Source organism: Stegodyphus dumicola, chromosome 4 (genome assembly GCF_044657685.1).
Source record: "Stegodyphus dumicola isolate Sdum_Otavi_A_Nest chromosome 4, ASM4465768v1".
In the NCBI taxonomy this organism is placed as follows: domain Eukaryota; kingdom Metazoa; phylum Arthropoda; class Arachnida; order Araneae; family Eresidae; genus Stegodyphus; species Stegodyphus dumicola.
The window spans coordinates 87,854,286-87,866,921 of record NC_140771.1 but is presented as its reverse complement, the minus strand read 5'-3'; the positions used below and the strand labels follow the sequence as shown (position 1 = coordinate 87,866,921).

Sequence of the window (12,636 nt, the reverse complement as noted above, 5' to 3'; positions counted from 1 at the left end):
ATATTTTACTTATGATGAAGAGAAATTAACATTTAAAAAAGGAATTATAGACTGAAAATATTTTGTAAAAGAAGATATTGGAAAAGGAAATTATTGCAATTCATAGAACTTGTAAATAAATAAATGTAATAATTAGTATCATATTGTTCTTATTTATTAAGAATGGATATTAAATTATTGATAATAGAATGGACTTCTAAATGTGAAGCACTTATGCGAACAATAATACTAATTCATAACATTCTGATCTTGATTTTAGTACTTAATGTAAAGCATTATTGACAGCTTAGTGGAACTTATATTAAATAGTTACAGTGCAATCTTAAGTCCAATGTATTTATTACAAGATAATGAAATTATAGTGTGGATTTTAATTCAAAACTCTTTTCACATATCTTTAAAAGCCCAATTTTAAACGGTACTTTTCTGTTATCAGGACAGGATTCAGACAAATAATGTATGTATCAACGAGTGGTTTGGGTTTCATTTTAGTTTAGTATGGCAAAGTACACTAGGTCTATATGCCTGTGGGAAGGGATGCCTTTGTGGAGGACTTTCTAAAGGAAACTGGCTGGTATACACTTTACAAATGGGGAAAACTACAAAAACGCCCATGAAGCCAAAGAATTTGCCTGGATTCGAATCCAGTGTTCAAAGATTTTACCACTCTGCCACTGGTGGGCCTATGCACGTGTGTATAAGTGTGTGTGCATACACACACGTAACATGAATACATACAAAATCTGGTTCCGAAAATAGAATAGTACCTTTTAACTGTATATCTTACAGTTTTGATTAATTTTATGTACTTTCATCAATAATACATCTTATTAGATACATCAATGCATCTTATTATCATTAATTTCTTACTAACAATTCAATTTCAATTGCCATGAGTTGATGCATGACTCATACATATATAATATATAAGTTGGTTCAATATAAAGATCACAATATAAGTTACATAGCATATTTACAATAATTATTTATTACTCATACATATAATGTATAAAATCAGGAGTAAATTGTAAAAAAATACTTTTAATGAAATTGGAAATAAATGAAAATATAATAATCTACATGTCATTACAATTTTTAAATGCACAAACTTCACAGTTAAAAATACATACTGATGTAAGAAAATCAATATTAAATGCTTTTTCTCAAAAAAAAAAAAAAAAAATTGCCTGTTCAAGACATATTTTATCAAGTGCAACCATCAGTGGAAACCCAGGTAATCAGTCTTTAATACGACAAAATGTAAAATTTGAAATATAACTTTAAGTTATTTTTTTTAATCCATTCAGTTTTGGCTTATGTAAGTTTCACTGTATTTAACTAGATGTAAAGAACTATAAACACACATTCACTTGAAGGTATGTTTCCAGGAAATAAAAGTATACTTATCCGATTCAATTCAACATTACACCTTAGAACAGGTAATGATACCTCATTGTTAGGCATTTTCGATAGTCTTGAAATAGCATAACTGGTAACATATATTTCTAAATTCAGTTCTTGTTAAATTATGTTAAGCATCATTTAGCATTTGCAGTTTTATAACTAAATTAGGTTTCAGTAGGCAGTGGCATAGCTAGGGTGGAGCAGAGGGGGCGGCATCTGTCCCTAGGCGCAGCATCCAGGGGGCGCCAAATTGATGGTACGAAATTTTAGAATGAAGTGTTTGCCATTCGTGGCACACATAAAGGGGCAGAAAATCTTCAGTTGTTCTTGGGCGCTGAAAAATGGCGCTACGCCTCTGTCAGTAATTCTATTACTCTAAGCACTTACAGTTATTCACTATTATTTTCTTAAGATTTTAACTAAACAATGAGCTTCCTTTCTAAGAATGCATACTGAACAATGAAAATTCCAAATATTTTAGTATATGCTTTACCAGAACTATAATGTCAGTTAATAGTGATTTTTTAAAATTGAATTTGATTAAGATACCTCATTGTTAGGCATTTTCGATAGTCTTGAAATATCATTACTGGTAACATATCTTACTAAATTCAGTTCTTGCTAAATTTTGTTCTTTAGCATTTGCAGTTTTATAGCTAAATTAGATTTCAGTAGGTCTATTACACTAAGCACTTACAATTATTCAGTATTATTTTCTTTACATTTCAGAAAAATAATGAACTTCCTTTTTACGATTCCAAATATGATATATGCTTTACCAGAACCATAATTTGTCAGTTAATAGTGATTTAATCTTCATAGATAAGCATATCCAACAGTCTTGAAATATCAGAGCTGGTAGCATATCTTAATTATATTCAGTTCTTATTAAATAACATGTTCATCATTTAACTTCAGTAGTTTCACAGCTAAATTACATTTCAATATGTTCATTAGAGTGGACACACTTTTTCATCTTTTATACTCTTTATGTTCTAATAATGAAATGAAGTTTATTTCTAAGAAAGCATATTGAATCCTGTAAATCATATTGATTTCTTAATCAAAGCACAATTAATGTTGTAAATATTCAAATAGATATATATGAAATTTTCTTGACACATACTATGTCAACAGTTACTGGCAATAGTTACTGGTGGCAATTTGATTCAAAATATTAACTGCATTAATTACTGACACAAAATAGCACTTGGATTCACTAACTTAACATAACCTTCACTTGGTTTAATTCCCGCAAGTACATTTTATATAGTAGATGATTTAAGTCATTGTCACTTAAAAGTTTCTGATTATCAATATGCAGAATAATTTGTAAACCACACTTTACATTGTATCTTCCAGCCATCAGTAACTTCCATCTGACTAGACCTAATTTTGTATTGGAACAGAAGAATAATCCTTAATATTCGAAACAAACATTAAATCGTTATATACAGATATATACGCATATATATACACTTTTATTCGGAAAAACTAAATGTACATTCAAAAAACGCACTTCGTAACTCCGAACAGTAGAATGTAAACAAACGTCAGAAATATGACGTCACTAATGTGGGCGGAGTTAATGGGACCCTCATCTGGACTGTCATTGGCCAAATTCAAGCTGTTGTCCTAGCAGTGTACATTTTGCTTATATGCTGCCCGGATTTATATCGAGATTGTAACACGTATCACCTACAAGAACTTAATAGGAAGATACTAAACATAAATTCAAGATTTCTCGCAACATACGAAGGTAAAGATGGGTTTTTCTTTTGCAGCTCTTTTGACTATTCTTGGAGTACTTGTTTATCTAGAGACGGTTTACACCTAAATCGGAGAGGTAATCAGCAGCTGGGGAAAATTTTTGTAAAAGATATCAGGATAAGTTTGACTGTTGCAGAGGTAAGCGCACCATTTTGTTCTACATCCCTTAGCAGTTTCCCAGCATTAACCAGTATTCCTTCTGTTCTGAGTACTCATTTGGGTAGTAATGTTGGTGCGGTTGATCTTTACAATATGGTAACTGGTAGTTTGACGACATTTTGGAGGCGATAAAGTACTACCTGGTACTTTGGTAATAATGTGAGCAGTACTCAGTTCCGATTACGCATTATTTTGTATGAGGGAAATGAGAGATCATGGGATATGTCATGTGATATTAATGGACGAATTACGGTTCTTTAATCGGAAAAGAAGGGAAATCGGGAAAAAATCTGGAAATTTTGTATTTGGCTTTATTCTGTGTTGTGTGAAACAGTGTTCGTGAATTTTTGGATCCCATGGCCGTAACTAAAGTGAATTCGAAATGGGTATTTATGTAATATCATTTATATTTTAAGTAGTGTTTTTGAATTTAATTATATTTTAATTAAATGATAGTTATTATGTGAATTTTATGTTTGTAGGAATGTGGTATACGTTTTAGTTGAAGTAAACGTGCATGGAAATAATTTAAATATCTGACAATAAGTATTTGTAATGGTTGCGGTATGAATTCGTTGGTGACGTGCATAATGTAATAGATGATTTAGAGGTAAAAGTTTTTGGATATTTTATTAATTTTATATGTGGAAATGTTCATTACTTTGTCGCGATCAGGTAATTTCATATATGTTCTTTTTACCGGGTTTAAAGATTGAGAAAATTGTCATGTATTTCTAATTTATGAGAAAAAAGCAGTGTACATGGATATAGTGAAGGGTGTGCGCAATGCCATTTTTGTGCAATTCTGGGATGTTTTTTTAAGTAAAAATAAGTCGGCGTGTACATGGTTTATGTGTATGTGTTATTTTGAAAAACGCGTAAGGAGTATGGTATTGTGCACTTTTTCTCAATTTTGCAGTGAATATTTGTCATGATTAAGCAGTTTTGTTAGATAAAATTTCTAGCATAAGTGTAATTCGGCTAGTAGATTGTTGGAAGAAGTGTTCAGTAGATAAAAAGAAAAGAAACATGTCTTTACTTCGTGAAGACAAAATGGCGGCGGGGAAAAAAAATAGAGGGTTGCTGTAGGAGAGTTGGTCGCCAAAAAAAGCCAAGTTACCATAATGTAAAGATCAACCAAATAAAGTTTTTTATATTTTCGCAAAACGTTTATGGGGTTTTGGGAGTATCATTATTAGTTCATATTTTCGCAAAACGTTTATGGGGTTTTGGGAGTTAAAAAATGAAGCAAATTATTATTATTAACATAACAAAAAGTTCCTTTTTTAAGTATTATATATGTTATAAATATTGCTATTGCCATGAAGACAAACTGGGCAAAGTTAAAATGAAACCAACAACAACAGCATTTAATTTATTATAGCATTTTTTTTTTTTTCTTACTTTTACTAGAATTCTAATCATAAAATGATTAGTGCATTTAAATACATATTAAATGAAAATATTAAAATAAATATGGAGATGCATTAAATATGATTTGGACTAATTTAATTATGTATTCTTACATATATAGCTATGCCCATTTAATTTTTCTCAATAAAAATAAAAATAATTAAGCTATCCTTATTATTTTTAGCCCACCAGCGGCCGAGCGGTAAAGACGCTGAACACTGGTAGTTCGGTCCGAGGTTCGAATCCCGCGAACGGGCTGGCTGCATGGGCGTTTTCGTGGTTTTCCCCATGTGTAACGTGTATACGAGCCAGTTTCCCTTAGAAAGTCCTCCACGAAAGGCATCCCTCCCCTTAGGCAGATAGCCCTAGTGTGCTTTGCCATAATTAAATACCAACACCTTATTATTTTTATATATCTATACATTTTTTAACTCTGCACATAGCTACTCAGAAAGAAAGATATATGGGTAGGATATAAGAAGATAAAAATTATTAATCTTCCCTTCAAAGTCAAATGGATATAGCTGTAGTATATGATTTCAAAAAAAGTAAATCATTAGAATATTAAGCTAAAAATATAAGTCTGAAGGAAAGAGATTTTTCTTAAATTCAAACTGTGCACAAAACATTTCAGATGCATTCAAACTCTGAACTGGAACATGCTAATTTACTGTTGTGGAACTAATATGAAAATAATATTGTTGACAGTATAGTAGTGTACCACCAAAGAATTTATGCTGGGAGAAGAAGCAAAGCTTCGATGACACCACAAAGCCAAATGATAACTGGCTTAATTTTTACTCTTTTTATGCATAAAATGTCATAGTTGTTAGTATCTCATTAAAATGTATTTTCTAATAATATAATGATTTGCAAATGATGGAAATTTACCTGTCATTAAAACATTTTGTTCTAAACATGCTTCAGCTTATCAAAGAAGTTAAAGCTATTCCAACCTATCCCCCATATTAAAGTTTTTTTGATTAAATCAGGTTCATGTCTAATGCATCAAAAATATAAATAAACCTTCTTTAGTATTTGTCAAACATCAGTTCTCATGGCCTTAAATTGGATGCAAGATTTATTTCACAAAGTTATGTTTTCACTTATGGGGGAAAACTTTTAAATTTGTTATTTGAATCTGTTACATTAGTCTTTATTTTATAGAATATATTGTATGTCATATGGCCATGAAGGCAACCTGGTTAAAGTAGAAATGAAATCAAACTTTCTAATTAATGTGATTTGAAGCCATTGTGTTATACTTCGAGGAATATGTTATATGGTAAATATGTGTGCTCATGTTTTTCCTGGAAAGGGCATAACATTTTTTTACAGAAATAAGTTACCAACCTAAATCTATTGTCATGGCAATTAAATTTTTCTGAAAGAGCAGGATTATTTATAGGCCAAGTGCTAAACCTTTGTATTGTTACCCTGATCATGAAATTTTAAATGGTGATTTAATTTCTTTTTTCAGGTTGAACTGCCCTTCAATGAAAGCTTTTGCTCGATGTGTGGCCTGTAATAGCAATAAATGGGACATTTGTGAACTGTAATCTGTTAGGCTTTCCAAAATCCAGAAAGGTAAAGTTTAACTTTTTTTTTAAGCCTAATGTTCTTAAAATATATTAGAATATCCATAGGTGACATTTGATTATTGTTTTATAAAGACACCATAACAAAATAAGCTGATTGAATCACCAAATTTGTAACTTGTAACTTTTAAATATATCCAGACTGTCTGCTTTAATAAGGAAGTAACATACAGTGCATATATAGTAGTGTTTTGATTTTCATTTATCATTTTATTCTGTTTTAAGTATGAGTTCAGCAATGCTCCAACATAAGGTATTCCAATTTATATGAGCTTTAAGTCGTACAGCTCCTTATTTTATTTTGCATATTTATACTTGTTGTTTTGAAATTGTCAATAATTCATAAAATGCTGATGAGCAAAACATTACTATGCCTATATATAAGAATTAGCGGTTGATCTTTACATTACGGTAACTTGGCGATTTTTTGGCAAAAATTTGGCGACCAACTCCCCTACAGCAACCCTTTATTTTTTTTCCCCGCCGCCATTTTGTCTTCACGAAGTAAAGACATGTTTCTTTTCTTCTTATCTACTGAACACTTCTTCCAACAATCTACTAGCCGAATTACACTTATGCTAGAAATTTTATCAAACAAAACTGCTTAATCATGACAAATATTCACTGCAAAATTCGGAAAAAGTGCACAATACCATACACCTTACGCGTTTTTCAAAATAACACATACACATAAACCATGTACACGCCGACTTATTTTTACTTAAAAAAACATCCCAGAATTGCACAAAAATGGCATTGCGCACACTCTTCACTATATCCATGTACACTGCTTTTTTCTCATAAATTCGAAAAATTTCACGAAAATACATGACAATTTTCTCAATCTTTAAACCCGGTAAAAAGAACATATATGAAAGTACCTGATCGCGAAAAAGTATTTACCCTTTACAAATATGAACATTTCCACATATAAAATAAATAAAATATCCAAAAACTTTTACCTCTAAATCATCTATTACATTATACACGTCACCAACGAATTCATACATGAAGCATTACAAATATTTAGTATCAAATATTTAAATTATTTCCATGCACGTTTATTTCAACTTAAACGTAAACCAAATTCCTACAAGCATAAAATTCACAAAATAACAATCATTTCATTAAAATATCACTGAACCATGTACACGTCGACTTATTTTTACTTAAAAAAACATCCCAGAATTGCACAAAAATGGCATTGCGCACACTCTTCACTATATCCATGTACACTGCTTTTATCTCATAAATTAAAAAAATTTCACGAAAATACATGACAATTTTCTCAATCTTTAAACCCAGTAAAAAGAACATATATGAAATTACATGATCGCGAAAAAGTATGTACCCTTTACAAATATGAACATTTCCACATATAAAATAAATAAAATATCCAAAAACTTTTACCTCTAAATCATCTATTACATTATACACGTCACCAACGAATTCATACATGAAGCATTACAAATATTTATTATCAAATATTTAAATTATTTCCATGCACATTTATTTCAACTTAAACATACACCAAATTCCTACAAGTATAAAATTCACAAAATAACTATCATTTCATTAAAATATAATTAAATTCAAAAACACCACTTAAAATATACATGAGCACATACATTCAATTAATAAAAATTACCTTACAATCCTAATTACTTTAAACTAAATCATTGCTAATAACAATTTTCCCAATAATACCAAATTCCTTTCCACCTTACATTTCCAACAATGCATAAAAATAATTAAAAATACTAACTTACCTAATCTCCTTCAGAATCTTCATTACGTGGCGGATACACTTTTCTTCATTCTCTTTCAGAATCTTTAAAATCATACTTATCTTTCAAAGCAAGATACCAGGTAAAATAAATAACATAATAAAACATGTTTATTTCTCTCTCACACAACCTTAAAAAACATTTGTTACTATCCTTTTCAATACCACTAAATACCCATTTCGAATTCACTTTACTTACGGCCATTGGATCCAAAAATTCACAAACACTATTTCACACAACACAGAATAAAGCCAAATACAAAATTTCCAGATTTTTTCCCGATTTCCCCCCCTTTTCCGATTAAAGAACCGTAATTCGTCCATTAATATCACATGACATATCCCATGATCTCTCATTTCCCCCACACAAAATAATGCGTAATCGGAACTCAGTACTGCTCACATTATTACCAAAGTCCCAGGTAGTAACCTTTATCGCCTCCAAAATGTCGCCAAACTACCAGTTACCGTAATGTAAAGATCAACCGAATTAGCTTTAATGAAATAAGAAGCATCAAAGTATATGCTAATTGCCCTAAAACTCCATACCCTTCTTCAAAACAGTACTTCAGTTATAACTGTGTTAACAAACGATGCAGTTGTTCAACATTTTTATACACTGTGCTGTTACTTTCATACTTTGGTTCAGGAAAGTAAATGGGATTTGATATTCTATATTTCTTCTTTTTTCCCCACATTATAATTATGAATCGAGTTATCAGAAAAGAATAAATAATTTTATGAAACCATTAGCATCAGAATAACTCCATTTCTTGCACATGTACTTTTTGTTTCCAATGGTGGATGCTTGCCTATGCCGGCATTGGCCACTCCTAAAATCAGATATGGTGATCTATTATGGAGGCACCTAATAGGCAGGCCACCTTTGCCTCCTATGAAGGGACAGATAATTTACATCCATGCCTTGTTCATTATTCGAACCCGGGTCCCTCAGTATTGTACTCAGGCTTCCCTAATCACTATATCATCCGGGCAGCTACGACTTTATTTTAATATGCTATTTTGTATTGATATGTAATATGAAAAATACATTTTTATTATGTATTTTTTAAAACAAGTGCTTTTTAGTCATTGGTTCTATTTAACTAGAATTCACATGTATTGTTTTATATGCAAAATAAATACGACCCAGACTGATTGGAATCTGACTTCAGAGCTTTCGCTCGTTGCATCTGTCACATAGCTTCAGAGCTATAACTGTGTTATATTTAATTTTTAGTACTTAAATATTAATTTGTTAAAGTTAAAAAGTAATAAGGCTGAAGAATGTCAATGTGATATATTTCTTAACAATAATGTGCAGTAGTCCCTCTTTAAAAATGGTTTTGATTATCTGCAGACAATAAAAATTGAGAAAGTTATAAAAATTAGATTATTTTGTTGAATTCAAATTGGCCAAATGATAAAGATATACTTGCATATAAATCACTTTTGCATATGATTGAAGCTTTACAATATGTGCTTGTTAACTTCAGTTGTTTATAGTATTATTATTATGACAGTTTAACACTTGATATTTGCAGCACATTACCTCAGATTAGAACTATAGGATAAAATGTAGTTGAAAACTTTGGGAGTTTATAAATGAAATAAATGCAGAAGAAATTAACTCAAGCCATTACTATTGTGAATGAATAACAGAGCAGTTAGAAAATTTATTATAATTCAGAATTAATGTTTAGTACTGGCAAAGAGAAAGTGAATAGTGTATTAAGTCAGATAGTTTTCACAATAGAAATATTAACTTAAATAAAAAGAACAAAACTATAAATTTTCCCTCATTAATTATTAATATTTTTATTATGTTTCATTATTAAACATGTTTATTACTTGTGTATCCTGCCAAATAGACTGGCTGCATGGAAGTTTTCATAATTTTCTCTATGTGTGACATGAATTTATGCATCCAAAATGCTAACCTTTGTATGCAACACTCACTCATTTCTAATGCTTTAAAGTCCCAATACTCGTTTAATTTAGCATTTGCAGTATCAGCGTTGTTACACTATGAGTATTACTAATATTTTAATTCAGTGCTGCTTTTTATTTACTTTCACATTTATTTTATTCAATAAATAAATTAACTAAAATATAAAATTTATTGTGAATCGATTTTGTAATTATTTATGTTTATAATTTTTATCCCTTCCAGCTGATTAGGTGTGCAGAAGCAGCAGACTTGTAAATGTGAAGGAGCTATTTGCTTAGTTATGCAGTAGAATTCACCACCCTGCGGCAAGCTTCATTAAAGCTGTGAACAGCCAAGCTAACCATCTTCAGGAAAAGTGGCTGCATCAAGAGCAAACCCAGTGACATTCCAAAGAGGAATGTCAGTCAAAATAAAAACTTAATACCTAAATCTCGGAAAATCAGACAATTAAGCCACAAATCTTGTGACCAATTTTTCAGTTGCTGTGCTTAGTGCAATAAAGTTATATGGCAATAAATTGAAAAGCTATGGCAGGTATTCTATTGTACCCTTTAATGAAATCAATTTAAAGCAAGCTTATCATATGATAAGCAAAATGATTGTATCATTGGATATGAAGACTATGGTAATGATTGCATTGCTGGGTATGCAGGCTATGGTTCTACAATGAGCCAAATGTAATATCTCAGTATGCTGTGACTATTAAAATTATAACTTATGTATTATTACTTCATATTGGTCATTATGTTCCAAAATAGATGCTCTTTTTATATAGAACTATATAAATGTAGAAAAATCTGAGAAGTTAATTTTATATGGAAAGCCTTCGTGCAAAATTAATAGCATCTTGTTAATTTCATATATGTTTTGTGAAAGTAATTGCTGCTGAATCTAGAATTAATGCATTATCTCAGATTTGAGACAAAATTTGTCAAATTAGAAGATAGTGAAATAGATAAATAGGAAATGAAACATGAAATTTATATATTTAATATTGAAATAAATATCTCAGTAAAGTGGCTGTATGTAAAGTATAATGGTGCAATTTTTATAATTTTTTACTAAAATGCTAAAATTATGTGCTATGAAAATTTTATTTTCATTAATATTTATAATTTTTTCCTCGCAAATTTTTATCCAAGGTGTCTATGTTTTAGCTATTTTAGATTTTTCTGTTTTAATGTTAAAAATATCTTCTTTATCAGCATTACATTAAAATATATCTCATAATCATTTGAAAACGAAGGAAATTTCATTCTTTTCAATAGTTTAAGAATATTTTCATAAAACATAATTATAGAAAAAATGAACTGATACATTTATAGTTATATATATGTAAAGAAAATTTTTTAGAAGGATCCTTTTTTCCATACCAGAAACATTTCATGAGCTGTAATATGTAATATTAGTTGGCCTAATATGTAAAAGGAATGTTTAATCAAATTATTTTTATTATGCTTTTATAAATATCACTATAATTTTAAGAGTTATTGAATTTAAAAGTGAAAGAAAAAGCTACAGTTATTTCAAGACTCTTTAATAAAACAATTCTTTTTTCTTGTATTCTCGTATGAAAATTTTCTGTATATTTAACATAAAATTGTATGCATGTAAATAAATTTTTTAATTTATTATTATCATTCTGTTAGCTTCAATTTTTATTCTCAATAAATTTGATACATATATTTAATATTCAGCTAAGTTTTATTAACCATGACTGATAAGCATTTTAAATTTCATCCTGTCAAAAAATTTAAAATTCCCTTTTTTTCTTGTAATTTTTTCATACACCTCTCATTTTCTGTTTAATTGTAAATATTGCATACTTATAATTTTATAAAGCATAACTTCCCTTCCCTGAAAAAGCACACAGATTCATTCTTAATTTAAAATTCAATTACAAGTCCAATGTGAAAATGAATTAGCCAATGGAACAAAATAACACATATGTCTTTAATAGAGGACAACATATCAATAATTCCCTTAGTTTCATTTATCCCATTAGCTTCTTTACCTATTAAAAAATTCAGTGTAAAGTCATAAATACCACTAATGCACACATTTACATATACACATTTGCTGCCCCTTAATGTAGTATAAGTAATGTTACTCTTCATTGATAATGTTTATTTTTATTTTAACTTTGCCTGTATCATTCACTTTTAAAATAAGCACAAATTTCTGTTCTGTTTTTTTGGTTATCAGTATTTATTTCAAGATTCACACATCTGCAATTTCCAGTTTCATTTATTAAAATATATTATGCATTTTACTCATTATTTACATTATGTATACATTATTACTGGTATTAATCTTATTATCTTTTATGGATTGTAAACTGACTCTGGATGAAGGAAATTTCCATTATTAAATATTTTCTATTAGCTTTAAATAAAACATAAATACACACACGCAGAATGTTTGAAATAGGTTTTATGCTTAGTATATTGACTGATCTAAGGATGGAAAAGTTGTACAAATAGAACATGTAATTTTGTAAAATCATTACATTTGTCAAAGTAAGAAATAGGGCAAATATGCAAAATTCTATCTGC

The 12,636-nt window shown here is 29.5% G+C and overlaps 1 long non-coding RNA gene across 1 annotated transcript; it reads left to right on the top strand.

Moving 5' to 3' along the window:
• Positions 1 to 1,015: 1,015 nt before the first annotated feature.
• On the top strand, positions 1,016 to 12,222 carry LOC146997601 (uncharacterized). The gene is made up of 3 exons (XR_015040708.1): positions 1,016 to 3,312; positions 6,227 to 6,333; positions 10,304 to 12,222. It is a non-coding gene; the product is annotated as an uncharacterized LOC146997601 (long non-coding RNA).
• The last annotated feature ends 414 nt before the right edge of the window (positions 12,223 to 12,636 follow it).